The sequence below is a fragment of the Pan troglodytes genome, chromosome 5 (assembly GCF_028858775.2).
Source record: "Pan troglodytes isolate AG18354 chromosome 5, NHGRI_mPanTro3-v2.0_pri, whole genome shotgun sequence".
NCBI lineage: Eukaryota > Metazoa > Chordata > Mammalia > Primates > Hominidae > Pan > Pan troglodytes.
The window spans coordinates 142,870,779-142,888,589 of NC_072403.2; the positions used below are offsets into that span (position 1 = coordinate 142,870,779).

The following is a 17,811-nucleotide window of genomic DNA, read 5'->3' on the forward strand; positions in this document are numbered from 1 at the left end:
CTGATCTCCAACTCCAGGACTCAAGTGATCATTCTGCCTTGGCCTCCCAAAATGTTGGGATTACAGGGGTGAGCCACTGCGTCTGGCCACCCTCTTACATCCTAACTAAGCACTTATGCACTGTGGCCATAACTTTTGCAGTTTGAGGTGCGACAGCCAAACTAGCACAAATTTATTTTTCTTTTTTCACAATTTCACAGGTTGAAGATTAGGTTCTTACCATAGATCTTAGCAACCTCAGCATGCAATTTTTTTCCTTTTCCTTAAGAACTTTCCCCTTTTCACTTAACGGAAGCACCTGATGGCTTCTCTCTGACATATTCAAATGGCCACTATCACTATTCTTGTACTTTTATTAAGTAGAATAAGGGTGATTTGAACACAAGCACTGTGATATCACGATAGTCAGTCTGATCACCAAGCCGGCTACTAAGTAACTGACAAGTGGCTGCTTCTACAACATGGAGCCACTGGGCAAATGGATAATTCACATCCTGCACAGGATGGAGCAGAGAGTGTGATTATTTCATCATGCTACTAAAAATGGTTTGCAACTGAAAACTTATGAATCGCTTGTTTCTGGAATTTTCCATGTAATATTTTCAGACCACAGATGACTGCAGGTAACTGAACTGCAGAAAGCAAAACTATGAATAAGGGGAGGCCTACTGTACAGCCTACTCATTTTTATCTATAAATTACTGTAGACAAACTTTCAGATATAGAAAAACTGCAAATATATCATCCATATTTCAACATTAAAAAATAAAATATTCATTTCAACTCATTTATACAAGAATGTCTATTCATTCAACCTGTACATAAAAATGGAGGTGCATTTTAACCTAGATAGTATAGGTACCATGATGTAGCTATAAAGCTGTTAAATCCTTGTTTCATATTTCAATCCTAAATTGAGACATGACTAAAAATGGCCAGGTCCAGTAGCTCATGCCTGTAACACCAGAATTTTGTGAGGCCGACGTGGACGAATCACTTGAGATCAAGAGTTCTAGACCAGCCTGGCCAACATGGCAAAACCCCATTTCTACTAAAAATACAAAAATTGGCAGGGTGTCGTAGTGCATGCCTGTGGTCCCAGCTACTCAGGAGGCTGAGGCAGGAGGATTGCTTGAACTCAGGAGGTGGAGGTTGCAGTGAGCCAAGATTGCACCATTGCACTCCAGCCTGGGCAGCAGAATGAGACTCCATCTCAAAAAAAAAAAAAAAAAAAAAGGAGAAATGACTAAAAATAAGATAATACTACATCCACCTATCATATGACTCTAAAGAAATATGGAAGCAACATAAATGTAAAGTCACTAAAAGAAAATGTGTCAATTCTAAGATTCAGCTCAGCACAATCTGAGAAATAACTAATGTTCCTTAACTCTACAGTACCAACCACCCTTTACATTTCCACAATTTAAATTCTGGGTTTTTTTTTTCCCAACACACATATTTGCATTGACAATTCAGGACTCAGATAGACTATAAGTGCACTTGTGCATTTTTACAGCTTTACCCAACTACTGTGTTACTCTCCTGCAAAGCAGTAGTAATTATCTGTTCACATTCACCTACAGCAAAGTCTTTAATGGGTCTCTTGTAAATCGCAAAGAAAATGCTTTAGATATTTATTAACAGATAAACAAGATGCCACCAGTACCAACTAGCATAAAAAGTAAGGTTTGCAGCCAGGCGTGGTGGCTCATGCCTGTAATGTAATCCCAGCACTTTGTGAGGCCAAGGTGGGTGGATCACGAGGTCAGGGATTCGAAACCAGCCTGGCCACCATGGTGAAACCCCATCTCTACTAAAGATACAAAAAAAAAAAACAGCCGGGTGTGGTGGCGCATGCCTGTAATCCCAGCTACTCGGGAGTCTGAGGCAGAAGAATCGCTTGAACCCGGGAGGCGGAGGTTGCAGTGAGCCGAGATCATGCCATTGCACTCCAGCCTGAGCGGCTCCATCTCAAAAAAATAAAAAATTTTAAAAAGTAAGGTTTGCTTAATGGGAAGACTTGATGGAAGTCTTCACTTTTCTTCTTCACTTTTTTACTTTTTTTAAAATTTTATTTTGGTAAAAGTTTCCATGGCACCTCTGAAGAGATATTCATCTTTGTCAAAATGGGCAGACACAAAACTTTTTTTTTTTTAAGTCATTCTACATAGTGGAAGTAAATTTTACTACCCATCATAAAGTTTTCATTGGTTCACAAAGGGGCAATTTGGTGAGTTTTTTAGTAGAGCCAATTTTATTCAATTCAGAGCATCATCCCTTATGCAGATTAAGTTCTTCCCACCTTTTTATGTTAAATGTGTTTTTTAATAAATACTGCTAGTGTAACTGTAAATTTGTTACAATATACTTAACTTGGAAAAATATTGCCTTTGTGAAAGGAAAATAAATCTTGAGGCCCCCAAATCACTAAGCTAAAGGGAAAAGTCAAGCTAGGAACTGCTTAGGGCAAACCTGCCTCCTTCCTTTCTATTCAAAGTCACCCCTCTGCTCACTGAGATAAATGCATATCCGACTGCCTCTTTTGGAGAGGCTAATCAGAAACTCAGAAGAATGCAACCATTTGTCTCTTATCTACCTGTGACCAGGAAGCCCCCTCCCCACTGCCTTTCTAGATCAAATCAATGTTCATCTTACATATGTTGATTGATGTTTCCTGTCTCCCTAAAATGTATAAAACCAAACTGTGCTCTGACCACCATGGGCACATGTCGTCAGGTATTCAGGGTTCACACTTTCAACCTTTTTTCTGAAATTTGTAACTCCATGTAATCCAGAAATGTGAAAACTTCTAACCTATAGCAGCACTGGGCCCTATGAATTCAACAGTGGTAGATCTTCTGGTCCATCCTACGCATTTCTTAACACCCCTGTGTCTCCTGCTCTCTTCTCTTACTCTCTTACTCTCCTACTGCTATGAACTGAATTGCATCACCCTAAAATTCCTATGTTAAATCTAACCCACAATGTGATGGAGGTAGGAGCTTTGGGAGATAGGTTTAGATAAGGTCATGAGGGTGGGGCCCTCATGATGAAATCAGTGTACTCATAAAAAGAAGCACCAGAGAACTTGTGTAGTCTCTCATTCTCTCTCTACCATGAAGGGCACAGTAGAAGGCAGTTGTCAGTAAGCAAAGAAGAGCCCTTACCAGAAATCCTACAACTTAGAGTAACTGTGAGAAATAAGTACCTGTTGTGTAAGTCACCCAGTCTATGGTATTTTATTATGGCAGCACGAGCTAAGATGCCTACTTCTTAGCTATGGAACCCAATGCTACTGCTCAGCTCCTCCCTGGCTTCAAAAGATCCTACTCAGGAGACCTGTGAATCTCATTGTTCAAAAAAACGCTGGGAGAATTCAGAGAGAATGAGTTTTGTGGCACTATGATTTTGAAAGAGAACTATTAATAGAGTGAATTTAAAAATTAGACAGTTAGAACCTAGAGAAATTGAATCTCAAACTCATATACCCACTTATGAGTGGTAGAGCCAGAATTCACATCAATTTGGTCTGCCCTCAAAGCCAATAGACTTTTCCACTAAGGCAGCCTCTTTTTTCTTTTCTGTTTTTTTTTGTTTGTTTGTTTGTTTGTTTTGTTTTTTGAGATGGAGTCTTGCTCTGACTCCCAGGCTGGAGTACAGTGGCACGATCTCAGTTCACTACAACCTCTGCCTCCCGGGTTCAAGTGATTCTTCTGCCTCAGGCTCCCGAGTTCAAGCGATTCTCCTGCCTCAGCCTCCCGAGTACCTGGGACTACAGGTGCCCGCCACCACACCTGGCTAATTTTTGTTATTTTTAGGAGAGACGGGGTTTCACCATATTGGCCAGGCTGGCAAGGCAGCCGTTTTAACACTCTTGTTTTCCAGATAAGTCAAGTGAACCCAGAGAGGTGAAATAACATATGAGGTTACTTGATGGGTTATTAGCAGAGAAGTACACAAACCACGTCCAGTGTCATTTACTTATTTCCAATATGATTTAAATACATTTGAGTACACAAAATATATAGGAAACATCTACAAATGTCTTAATATTCAAAAATTGTTATTATATGAATTTATATCTATTACATGTATTTTGAGAAGACCAAAAAAGGTCATATTTCGACAATGTCTCATTATTTCATTATAACAGGAAATTAGGTTTATCCTCCAAAAGTTAATTTTAAAATATTCAAGGAAGTTGGTTAAGGTTAGGAGGGGAACACTTTCCCTACATTTATGTATGTGAGTTTGTGTAGACACAGAATTTTATCTTAAACCCAGTATCATAATTTGACTTTTAAAAATCATCCTACCTCCTACTTTATGAGGACAAAGAATGAGTAAGATACAGAGAACCCAATAATCTGATGAGTCACTCATGGCTCAAAAACCTTAAGAGACACAAACTCTAGGCAGAAAGTACAGTTATCAATATCACAGAAAAGACAATGAGGAAGAAGAATTCCTTTTGGTCATCTCACTTCTGCTCATCTAGCCCCCATCTGTAAAGTGATTATCATCTATCCTACTAAGAAAAGAACCAGACAACACAGTTTTCTGGAAAAAAACTAAAATAACCTAAAAAGTACTCAGAAGAAATTTTGTAAAAAACCTCTGGCCAGGCATGGTAGCTCACGCCTGTAATCCCAGCACTTTGGGAGGCCAAGGTGGGTGGATCACCTGAGGTCAGGAGTTCAAGACCATCCTGGCCAACATGGTAAAACCCCGTCTCTACTAAAAATACAAAAAAAAATTAGCTGGGCACGGTGGCATGTGCCTGTAATCCCAGTCGGGAGGCTGAGGCAGGAGAATCACTTGAGCCTGGGAGGTGGAGGTTGCAGTGAACCAAGATTGCACCATTGCACTCCAGCCTGGGCAACAGAGCAAGACTCCATCTCAAAAACAAAACAAAACAAAAAAAACTCTTTTTTTAAATTCTGATTGTACAGGGAATCCAATCTTCCCATCTACCAATCGTCATGCAAGATTATTTCCTGAACAAACATGGACAGGAGTTTCATGACTCTTCAATATGAATGAACTTCCCAGTCGGTCTATAAAATTTTTTTAACGTTTTTAAAAATGGTCCACATTTCATAGGATCATTGATACTGACATATCTGATGTAGGCAGAAAAACTAATTTTTTTCACTAGCACCTTGGCTCTAATGTGCAAGTTCTTCTTTGACCACATACCACAGTTTAACTTCTCTCAGGCTCTAAACCAGAATAATGTATACAACTGCACATGCGTCACCTGTAAAGTTTCTTCCCTACCAGACATCTTAGCAATGTTAGACTCATATGTTCAATTACATTAAAAACAATTACATTTTTAAGATGTAATGTTGAAAAGTACTGTAGATTTATGGGACTCTAGGAAAGAAAGATACTGCATGACCCCAGATTTTTACAAGGGGTATAGAGAGAAAGACGAAGCAGGTACAGAAGGAGGAAAATGGACAAAAGAATAAAAGAGTGGTGGCTGAGAATCTCTAATCAAAAAGTTACTGTTTTGAACCAAGGAAGCATCTAAAAAGTATTAGGATAAAACTCTTAACAAATCCTTCTTGTTTGCTTTTAATTAACTACAAAAGTCAAAAGCACCACTTTTTAAATTACACAATCAGACAAGTATAGTAATCCAGCAGGTACATTAAACTGTATTATTTTCATTCTATTTTATGTCTAAGAAATATGTGCTGCATTCCTGCTTTACACCAGACACTGGTCTAGGCCCTAAAGACCTAGGGAAAGTTCTTGCCCACAAGAGTCTACTGGACATTTACAGTCTAGCAGGCAAGTCAGACACATAAACAAATCATTACACCATATGTGATAAGGGCTATAAGAGAGGTACAAGAAGGGCACAAAGGAAATGGTCACCTCCTTTGGGTGGTCAAAGAAAGCATTATAAAGCTTACAATTATAAGATCATTCTTCTCTCACACTTTGAATGAGCAGATGCTACCACTCGGTCAAAGAAAGCGTTATAAAGCTTAGAATTATAAGATCATTCTTCTCTCATACTTTGAATGAGCAGATGCTACCACTCGGTCATAATGACACCCACCTTGCCTTAGGGATGAAAGAAATAAAACAAAAGCACCTACCACAAAGTCCACTACATACAAAGCAGAAACAACAATCTTGCTAGCAGCTGTATAATACTCTACATATGACTGAGCAAAATGGAATTTGTAAAGAATCAAAGTAGTTCAGAGCTAAAAAGGATCTCAATGTTCATGTACCTCTACCTCTTGCCTTTAATTAGATGGGAAATCTAAGGCCCAGCAGTTAGATCATTTATATAGCAAATCAGTAGCAAGATCTCACCAGGCTAGATGTCAGATTCTTACTAATAATCTCAATGCCTTTTCCTGTAGCAAACTGTCCTGCCTGGATGAGAAGGGGAGACACACTGTTAAGGAGAGAAAAAAGAAAAAAAGAATAGAGACCCTTCCTTGTTGTCCAAGGGCCAGAAGAAACAAAACAGCCCTAAGACTAGGAATCCAAGAGATCTACAATGCTCCCCAGCTCTGCTCCAACTTCTGTACTCATGAAAAATGCCATAACCTCCCTCCTCCCCCAAAATTCTAAGTCTCCAAAAATAAAAGGGCAATTGTCAGAAATTATCTACTCTTCTTAACCTTAAGGAACATCAAACGTCCTCAAACAGCTTGAGATATGCTCCCATGTTGCCAGTTAGCTACACGTATAAAATAAAAGTAGCAGCTGCTAACCTACCTATATAATGGGATTGTTTTAAAGATCAAAAAAGAATCATAATAGCTACTGGTAAAGTGCAAAACACTAAATGAATGCAATTTACTGTTAAACACAGAATTTCCATGGTCAAAAGGTTCATCTACACCTTTTCCCCTAAAAGTGGTGGAAGGTATCATTATGGTTTAACTTTATTTTTAAAAAGCAAACATTAATGTATAATAATTTCCTACCAATCCAATGTATCTATTTCTTTCTCAACTTGTAGAAGGAAAATTCTATCCCTACCTAACCCATCCCCTATAATTTCCCTTCTTTCTTTTCTCTCCTTTACTTTAAAACAGCCACCACCATTCCAAGAGGCTCTGCTAGAACCATATAAACATCAAACGTGTAAACACAAAGCTTTTATCAAAAAACATGTTGTATAAAGTTGAATGCTGCTTCTACCAGGGTAAGCTGGGGAAACATTAAGGTGTATTGTAATAAGCAATGCCCAGCTACAAACCCAGAGTGTGCTGGGGAGGTACAGCCCCAATCTGGGGCCCTCTCCTCACTTCACCTGTCTCACTATCCTCCTTCTGCCTGATACATGATCTGCAATGGTGTGGCCACTTGTTGAGAACCCAGTGTACTTCCAATCCTTCATAACCTTATTAGCTCTCCATAATTTGAGACTACAGCTCTGTCGCTTCACTTTCAAAACCTAACTCTCTAAATTTGAATTAGAAAATCCTAACCACAAGTGCCAAGATGTTCTCAATCCACAACCACACCTACTCAAAACAATAAATAAAAAATATCTAATATCAAGCCATTATACTCACCATTACCTCTGCCCATGAAATCTTGATTTTAATACTGTACTTTTGGGTTTTGTAAAGATCCATTCATTCCATGAGGAATTGCTTTGTGCTTGCTGATAGCTGCTGAGGACACAGACCTGTGTAAAATGTGGCTCCAGCAGTGTGAGAGCAGGGCATTTAAATAGCTAACTACAAAGGGAATAAGAGCTATAATGGAAGCATAAACAATTTAGCACTTAACAGACTTGATGAAGGAAGAATGCTGCCCGAGGTGACACTTGACCTGACCTTGAAGGATAAGAAGGAGCTTACTGGGCTTATTATAAGTGGGTAGAAGCACACTCTTCACCGTGGGAACAGTAAGTGAAGGACACAGAATCATGAAAGATAAATGCATTGTAGAGAACACTGAGAACTTCAAGTGCCTGGAACACAGGGGTGGGGAGTGGAGGAGACAGGACAAGGGAAGCAACACCCAAATAATGCATGATCAATATGCTAAGCTCAGATGTTTTTACTCTACTCTGCAGGCAATAAGAAAATGCTATTAACTTTGTATTTCTGGAAGATGACTTTGGCAGCCACATGAGACCAACTGACACAATGAAAGGAAACTGACTGGCCGGGTGTGGTGTTTCATGCCTGTCACCCCAGCACTTTGGGAGGCTGTGGTGGGTTGACCACTTGAGGTCAGAAGTTTGAGACCAGCCTGGCCAACATAGCGAAACCCCATCTCTCCTAAAAATATAAAAATTAGCCTAAAAATACAAAAAAAGTGGCACGCGCCTGTAATCCCAGCTACTTGGGAGGCTGAGACATGAGAATTGCTTGAACCCAGGAGGTGGAGGCTGCAGTGAGCCAAGATTGTGCCACTGCACTCCAGCCTGGATGATGGAGCGAGACTCTGTCAAAAAAAAAAAAAAAAAGGAAACTGGTTAAGATGATGTTCCAGGGATCCAGGAGACTAAGATAGAAGCAATAAGAATGCAAATGAAGAGATGGTATCAATAAATATTTAATGGATAAAATGAATGGGACTTGATAATTAATTGGATTGTGGGAGTAATGAAAAATAAAGCTCCCAAGTTCCTGTGAGTCAAAGGTTAGATAGTGGTACCATGAAGTTAGAAAGAGACTTCCAAACAAAGTAAGAAACAGAAAGGAAGGAAGGAAAAGCTTCCACTTTGAATACATCTGGGCTGAAAATGTGTGACATCCAGGTGGAAATCCGAAGATGGTTGAAGGTATGTGTCTGAATGACAGAGCCTGGTTTCCAGACTGAAATGTGGAACTGCTCAGCCAATCAATGGTATCAGAGGTAGATGAAACTGTAGAGAAAACAAGCAGTAGGATAAATGCTCATCAAAAATCCCCAGGCAGACAGACCAAAGAACCTATCAAGGAGGCTAAGAAGGATCAGCATTAAGAGAAAGGAAAACAAGAAACTACTGACAAGAAAGAAGAGTCTAACGGGGAGGCATGACCAACAGGGGCAAGGGCAGATTGCTTCAGGGAACAATAAGGGTTAAAAGGGTCATAAGATGGCTACTAACCTCAAAGAGCAAGTTCAGTGGCTAGGAGAAGAAAAAGCTAATGGCTACAGATAAAATATCAGAAGAGGGGAGGGAAAGAGGTAAGTGTAAATTAATATCTGAAGTTTAGCAATGAAGAAAAGGCAAGTAATAACTACAAAAAGTCTAGGATTGAGGGGAGATGTATGTTTAGGCTGTTTTTGTTTGGTGCAGTCTTTCGGTGGGAGAGATAGAGAGGAGAGGTTCAACACACAAAGTAGAAAGAAAGGAAAATGAATGGCATGTAGTTCAAAAAAGATGGAGGAAAAGGATCAAAACCACAGAGAAGAGTTTAACCTTCAATAGCAGGAGGAACATCCTGACCCCACAGGCCAAAGAGAACAGTAATGGGAAATAGACATCGGCTGGGAGAGGAAGGGGTTTAAGGAAGCTAGAAAGATTGGGGGAGGGGCAGGGGTGGGGTGGATCTAACAACTTTGGAGCATTTTGTTAAATGAAATTTATAGGAGGCCATTGTTTTGGACTAGCCTTCTGTGCTAGGCTCCAGCAGACCATACCACACCAGAATGGAGCTAGGTAATCAAACTAAACTCTGAAACGGGGCAGTTGTTTAAAAAGGAAGAAAGAAATTCACAACAACCAATCCAAAGGGGTAGGCATGATAAGGAAGTCCCCTCTGTTTTAACACTATAAGAAAAGTCACTTTGAAACAACCAACATGCTTTTGTTCTCTGTTTCTGCTTCCCTCAGCTCTTTTCTGTCTATAAAAGCAACTTCCTCTGTTCAGCTTATCAGACATTCATTCTATTTTATAGAATGAGGTGTTGCTCCAGTCTTGAATGGCAAATAGAAACCAATTAAAATCTTTAAAATAAATTTGCTGTAATTTTAACAATGTAAAGGAAAAAAACTAAGGAGAAAGGGGGAAATTTTGGAGAAAATATGGTCATCCACCCAGAATATATTCAATGATAATTCTCCTAGCATTTATATAAACATATGGCTTAAAACAGGTCGAACAATTTTCAATATGAGAAGTCATTGGTGTTTTAAACTCTTCTTACATAGTAACTTGATTTGTAAATCAATATCTATTAAATAAGTTACCCAGGAGAATAATCAAATGAGTGCCAATCTCCTTATCAGTACAGAGGCAGAAAAGTTGTTAAAAATAATTCACTGAAATTGCAAAGTTTGGGGAGGGGTGTTTTGTTTTCATCATAGTGTGTGCCAAGGGCTTGACTAAATTTATTTTATTAGATACAATACCTACAACTGTAGCTCCTATTCTCAAACTGTGAAGCCTGTGTCTCAATAAAATGCCAGTTTAAAAGACAAGATAATGAAGACCACCATCACCACCAGAACTCCATAAGAATATGTGAAAGGTTATAAAACAAACCTCCTTTTATAGGGTTGAATCCTTTCCAGGGTGGGCCTTTAAGACATTCTGACAGTGCACACAAATACTATCTCTGGAACAAAACCAAAAAGGCACAGCTGCAAGACATCTTCCACTGAAGTTGTAACTGACTCAATAGCAGTTCTTCCTTTGAGCAAGAGAGTCTATAAAAGCCAGAAGCAGAGCTATTTTTCCCTACAAACTGTTTAGTGGAACTGTCTTCTACTGATCCAAATTGTAGCTTTATTAAAAAAGCTAAAATAGCATGTCCATTTAAATTTGTAAAATAAAAATATAAATAAAATTTGGAGAAAAAAGTATATGTGGTTTTCATTATGCAAAATCCCTAACTGAACCAAAATTATGCTAAAATATATAAAGATATACATTTTTAAAATTACTATTTATCACCATCACCAGCAGGAAATTTGAATTTATTATAACAGAATTATTTTTTCAAACTACTAAGGAATAATAGTGATTTTAAAAGTTTTGATGATTAGCATTCATATTCAGAACATGATTTATTTTGAGCTTTATTTCATTTAAACTTATATCTGGATATTTATGACAGCTAAGAATTAAAAAAAAAAAAAGGCATTTTTAAGTCAATTAGGAATAACTCCGAAACAAGAAACACAATTTAGGAAACCAAATCAATGCTTTATTTTGTGATGCTTTCAATACTGTAGTTTTGACTATGTTTCTATAGCAACACCAACAAATACTTCTTCTGCAGCCAAGATGAAAACCAATAACCACTTCTCTAGTTTATTTCTATTATGGCTTCCAACAACAACAACAAAAAATCAGCCTTTCTAAACCTCATTCTATAAACTTCAAAACCTAAGGCTTAAATATATAACAGTTGCAGTTAACCACAAGTGTCAGATATTCTCCAATTCTTTGGAAGGGAAGTTAATGACAGACAGGGTATAATTCTGTTACCTTTTTGACAGCAATTCATTCAGAATAACAAATAAAAAAATAGGGGGAAATAAAGTAATGACCAACAAATGACTTACTTGGAACATTATCTAAATTCTAGAGAAACGGACATGAAAACTTTGTGTCAAAACGTAAAGAACTCAATATTCCAAGAATTATGCAACGTTCTCTGCAGAAGTTTCAGACTTTCTTTCAAAAACCATTTTTTGTTGGAGTCATCGTTTTGAAGAAAATATTTTACTACTAATAAAAGACCTATCTACCTGGTGAGAAAGCTGTCTGCTAAATGCTTTACAAACATATTTATGCTTCGAAACATCTCTGTAAGGCACATATTATCAAGTTCATTTTGTAGTCAAAGAAAATGAGGCTCAGAGAAATTAAATAACTTCCCTTAATAAGCATAAAATGCAAAAATTATACAGTGGTTAATCAACAGTCCTGGAGTTAGACAAACCTGAATTTGGATTCTGGCTCAACCGCCTAACAACCATGCGTAAATCCAATTCTAGTTCATGTGAGATAAATTCTTGAAATCACACCATGATGCTTATATAGCCTGAACTACAAAAAGCAGCCTTTAGGTAAACAGCCTCACCTTCCGGTGTCTCACATTTGCCCACAGACTTTACTATAATCATCAGGACTTTATTCAACTGTTTCCATTCTAGTACCATAAAGTTCTCAAAAAGATTTCATAAGAGAAACCAGGAACCGCAAATGAAAGTTGCAGATGTTTCTATCTTCCAAACACACATATACATTATCAACAGAGGCTTGCCTGGCATTTAATGTTACTGGCTAGATATATCAGTATATGCCTTTCTTCAGAACACTGAGAACTACAGTAATGTGTCAATGAGGATCATGTTTTTGAGAAATGTATCCTTAAGGTGATTGGTGATTTCATCCTTGTGCCAGCATCACAGAATGTACTTACAACGTACATGGTATAGCCTACTACACATCTAGGCTAGATGGCATAGTCTATTACTTCTAGCCTACAAACTTTTACGGCATGTTACTATACACTTGTACACTACTATAGACTTTTTTTTTTTTTTTTGAGACAGAGTCTTGAGTTCACCTGAAAGTTCACCCATGCTGCAGTGCAGTGGTGTGATCATGGCTCACTGCAGCCTCAACTTCCCGGGCTCCAGTGATCCTCCCACCTCAGCCTCCCAAGTAGCTGGGACTACAGGCACACACCACCTGCCCTGCTGATTTTTTTTATTTTTTGTAGAGATGGGATTGCACCGTGTTGTGCAGGCTGGTCTCAAGCTCCTGGGTTCAAGCAATCCTCCTGCCTAGGCCTCTCAAAGTGCTGAGATTACTGGCATGGGATACCATGCCCAGCCTGACTACAGATTTTATAAACACTGTACACTTAGGCCACATAAATTTTTTTTAATATTTTTATTCAATGAATTAACCTTAGCTTACTGTCTTTTTACTTTATAAACTTGCATTTTTTAAAGCTTTTTTACTCTTGTAACACTTAGCTTAAAATGCAAACATATTGTACAGCTGTACAAAAATATTCTTTCTTTATATCCCTATTCTATAAGCCTTTTTCTATTTTTAAACTGTTTTGTTAAAAACTAAGATAAAAACACACATACTAGCATAGGCCCATACAGGGTCAGAATCATCAATATCACTGTCTTCCACCTCCATATCTTGTGCTTTTAGAAGGTCCGCAGGGGCAATAACATGGAGCTGTCATCTCCCATGATAACAATGCTTTCTTCTCAAATACCTGCTGAAGGACATGTCTGAGGCTATTTTACAGTTAAAGTTTGTTTTTTGTAAGTAGAAGAAGCATACCCTAAAATAATGATAAAAAGTATAGTAAATACATAAACCAGTAACATAATCATCTATCATTATCAAGTATTATGTACTATACCTAACTGTATGTGCTAGATCTTTATGTGATTGGCTGTACAGTAGGTTTGTTAACACCAACATCACCACAAACATGTGAGTAATGCATTGTGCTATGACATTACCATGGGAACAATGTCACCAGATAATAGGAATTCTTCACCTCCACTAGAATCTTATGGGACCTCCATCCTATATGTGGTCTGTTGTTGACCAAAATGTTGTTATGTATCACATGACTGTATTTGGGGAGATCAGAGAAGTCCAAATGAAAAGCTTCCTCTATAAACTCGAGGTAACTGTAAATGCATTTTTAAAAAGATGCCTAAAGGACTACCAACACATATACCAGGTTTCCCAGAACAGCTCTAGTTTCAAATATTCTGTCCCACTGTCTCCTTAAGAAAATACATACATTCTAGATCACACTTATCCTTTCTATTTTTTAACTGAAACAACATAATCAACAGATTTACGGGCTTGGGACCAAGAGATTACTATTGGCTAGAATGGTAAATAGAAGAAACTTGAATAAAACTCTGAAAGGGAGAATGAATTGCCATTGGTAGGAAAAAGGGACAAGAACCTTCAAGAGAGATGGGAACAGCCCTAAGGCAGGGTGAAGATGAAGAATGGACAATATGCTCTCGAAGATCTTGGTGATAGTGACAGAAGGCAGCCAAATGCCTAGACAGATCCCCAGTGAACCCTCACCTTCAAGCCAAAAAAACCAGCCTGAAAGCTGAAAGACCAGGACTGCTGGTCCTGAATGAAACGCACAACCCAGAGTGAGATCTTCTGTTCCTGTTTGCCCACCCTTTCCTGACTGATTCTTTCTGAATAATGCTTTTTAACCAATTGAATGTTGTCTTTTCCAATACTACCTTTGGCCTGCTCCTCCCCCACTCTGAGCCCATAAAAGCCCTGGACTCAGCCACATTTGGGGGGGGACTTTCCCACCTTCAAGTAGTAGGACCACCCCGCATCTCCTCTCCACTGAAAGCTGTTTTCTTCACTCAGTAAAACTCCCTGCCTAGCTCACTCTTCAACTGTCAGTGCACCTCATTCTTCTTGGGTGCGTGACAAGAACTCGGGAACCAGTGCATGGGACAAGAACTCGGGAACCAGTGCATAAGCTAGATTCGACCTGGAAGGGCCAAGTGAATGTGACGTCTCCTGCAGCAGGTAGCATGGCCAAGCGAGGTCCAGATGGGACATCGCCAGCTGAAGGTCCCCAGCTTGCAAAGTGACCAGGAAAAGAATCCTGTGTCATTGTGAGTAGCAGTTGGTGACCTGGGCAGTGAAATGACCACTGTCACTGGATCAGAATTATATACAAAGATAAATCAGAGGTAAGGCTGAAATATGACAGCTGGAAAGAGTGCTGAGGGCTTCGAAGAACAGAAAAAGAACTTTGGGCTAAAGAATATAGGTGAGAAGCTCCTTGAAGATGTTTTTCTTTTGTTTTGCTTTTTTGGTAGCAGCTTGGAGATATACAAGTCACCCATTATAGGTGTACAATTAAATAGTTTTGAGTATAGTCACAGAGGTGTACAACCAGCACCACAAACAATTTTAGACCATATTTATCACCCCGAAAAGAAACCCTTCCTAACCCATTCTATGAGGCCTGATACAAAAGCCAAAAAAAACCACCACAAGAAAAGTAAACTACAGACCAACATCCCTATAAACATACGGGCAAAAATCCTTGGCAAAATACTGGCAAACCAAATCCAGCAGGATATTAAGGGATCGTATATCGTGGGCAAGTGGGATTTATTCCAGAAATACAAGAGTAGTGTAACAAAAGAAAATGAACCAATAAACCATATTAATAGAAACCAAGCAGGGGGACCCACATGATCACCTCAATAGACACAGAAAAAGCATTTGACAAAAGCCAGCATCCTTTTCACAATAAAAATACTCAATAAACTAGGAGTAACATTTCTCCAAGGAAGATATACAAATGGCCAATCATAACATGAAAAGATATTAAACATCATTAGTCATTAGAAAGTGGAAATCAAAATCACATTCAGATACCACTTCAAACCCACCAGGATAGCAATATTTAAAAAAGAAAAAAAAAAAGAACTGTTGGCAAGGATTTGGAGAATTCGAATCTTTATGCATTGCTGGCAGGAATGTAAAATGGTGTAGCAGATTCAGAAGGTTCTAGGGAAAGTGAAGAGTAGGAAGTGACAACTTAAGAGGTATAGGATTTTTTTCTTTTTTTTTTTTTTGAGATAGAGTCTTGCTCTGTTGCCCAGGAGGCTGGAGTGCAGTGGCACGATCTTGGCTCACTGCAACCTCCACCTCCCAGGTTCAAGCGATTCTCCTGCCTCAGCCTCCCAAGTAGCTGAGATTATAGGCACGTGCCACCACACCCGGCTGATGTTCTGAGATAGTAGTAATGGTTGAACATTTCAAATGGAATAAAAACCACTGAACTGTATATTTTAAAATGGGTAAAATAATAAATTTTATGTTATATGATTTTGATCTCATTAAAGAAAAAAGAAACTTCATACTCCAGCTGTCACACCCCAATACCCCCAGCAATCACTAATCTACTTTCTGTTTCTATAAATTTCCCGATCCTGGACATTTTACATAAATGGATTCTTGTATGTGGCCTTTTGTGTCTGGTTTCTTTCACTTATGTTTTCAAGGTTCATACATGTTGTAACATATCAGTACTTCCTTCATTTGTATGCCCCAATAATATTAAATTCTATGGCTATATCAGAGGGTGTTTATCCATTCATCAATTGATGGATACTTGGGTTGTGTCTGCCTTTTGGTTAGTATGAATAGCCACTATGAACATCCGTGTATAATTTATTGTGTGGTCATACGTTTTCATTTCTGCTGAGCATATACTTATGAGCAGAACTGCTGGATCGAATAATTACTCTATGTTAAGTTTTTGAGGACACACCAGACTACTTTCCAACATGACTGCACTTACATTCCCACCAGTAGTATACGTGGGTTCCAATCTCCTGGGCCTACTGTGGCCAAGCAGGATGAACACTAAATGTTGTTCTGAGGGTCAGGCGTGGTGGCTCATGCCTGTAATCCCAGCCCTTTGGGAGGCCAAGACAGGTGGATCACTTGATTGCTGGAGTTCAAGACCAGTCTGCCCAACATGGTGAAACCCTGTCTCTACTAAAAACACAAAAATTAGCCGGGTGTGGTAGCATGCACCTGTAGTCCCAGCTACTCCAGAGGCTGAGGCAGGAGAATCACTTGAACCGGGGAGGCAGAGGCTGCAGTAAGCCGAGATCGTGCCACAGAACTCCAGCCTGGGCAACAGAGCAAGACTCTGTCTCATAAATGAATGAATGAATGAATGAATGAATGAATGTTGTTCTGAGAAGAAAAATTTAGGAGGCTAAAATTGGGAAAGGTAGTCAGTAGAAACAGGGAGAATGCAGACAGCAAGGTAAATAGGCTCAGGTGGGCTAGGTGCAGTGGCTCACACCTGTAATCCCAATACTTTGGGAGGCCTAAGCAGGAGGACTGCTTGAGCCCAGGGGTTCAAGACCAGCCTAGGCAACATGGTGAGATCCCTAGCTCTACAAAAAAAATTAAAAATTAGCTGAGTGCTGGTGGTACATGCCTGTGGTCCCAGCTACTCAGGAGGCTGAGGTGGAAAAGTTGCTTGCACCCAGGAGGTGGAAGCTGCAGTGAGCCCTGACTGGGCTACTGCACTCCAGCTGGAGTGACAGAGCAAGACCCTGTCTCAAAAATAAATAAATAAAAATAGGCTCAGGTGGAAGTACCAGTCAAAATAACAAATAAAGAACAGGTATTAAACACATTTTAGAGAAAATAATCCATAGGAGTTGAAGTCTAAAGAGCAGATAAAGAAGAATAACTAAAAAATAATGCCAAGATTCAAGGCCAGAAGCCAAGAAGACTGCAAGATTCTGGAACTTTCAGGCATACTGAGTTTGAAGTGATGTAACACCTAAGTTCTTAGAAAAGATTACAGAAATCAAGAGTAAAGATGACAACTTAGGGGTCACCCCAGAGGTATGAGAGATTAACCCTGATCCTATCATTTGCTACTAGTATTAATCTCAAAACTTTTTTCCAAACAAGTGACTATTCCTGAAAAGTTTTAGTAATACAAAAATAGAGGAAAAGCACCTTAAAGCCAGGCTTTCCTGAGGGGTGGCGGGGGAGACTACAGCAGGGCATCCGAAGGGGCTGTAAATATGTAAAAGTCTGCATAACAAGAATAGCATCAAGGTGCTCTAAGACCTAAACATGGTAGACCAAGTCTACCTTCTTAAGAAGGTACAGTCATCTCCATGTGCCTAATGAAAAAATATTTGGAGGGAAATCTCAGTGGCAAACTAATCTACCTGCTACAACACTAGCTACAAATCAGCTCAACAGGCAAGATAAGTGCTAAGAATGAAGGAAAGGAGGCTGGGCACAGTGACTCATGCCTGTAATCCCAGCACTTTGGGAGGCCGAGGCAGGC

At 39.1% G+C, this 17,811-nt stretch overlaps 1 protein-coding gene across 37 annotated transcripts in view; it reads right to left on the bottom strand.

Annotated features, from left to right (window-relative positions):
* EPB41L2 (erythrocyte membrane protein band 4.1 like 2) overlaps positions 1-17,811 on the bottom strand; it is a 224,334-nt gene that overhangs the window by 131,673 nt on the left and 74,850 nt on the right. For 3 of the 37 annotated variants that reach the window (XM_063813486.1, XM_063813474.1, XM_054686308.2), the window contains exon 1: positions 7,560-7,802. The exons of the other annotated variants lie outside the window; for them this stretch is intronic. The gene's annotated coding sequence lies outside the window, so the exon portion shown is untranslated. Of the gene's footprint in view, positions 1-7,559; positions 7,803-17,811 lie in introns of those variants that run through there. 37 annotated transcript variants of the gene reach the window in all.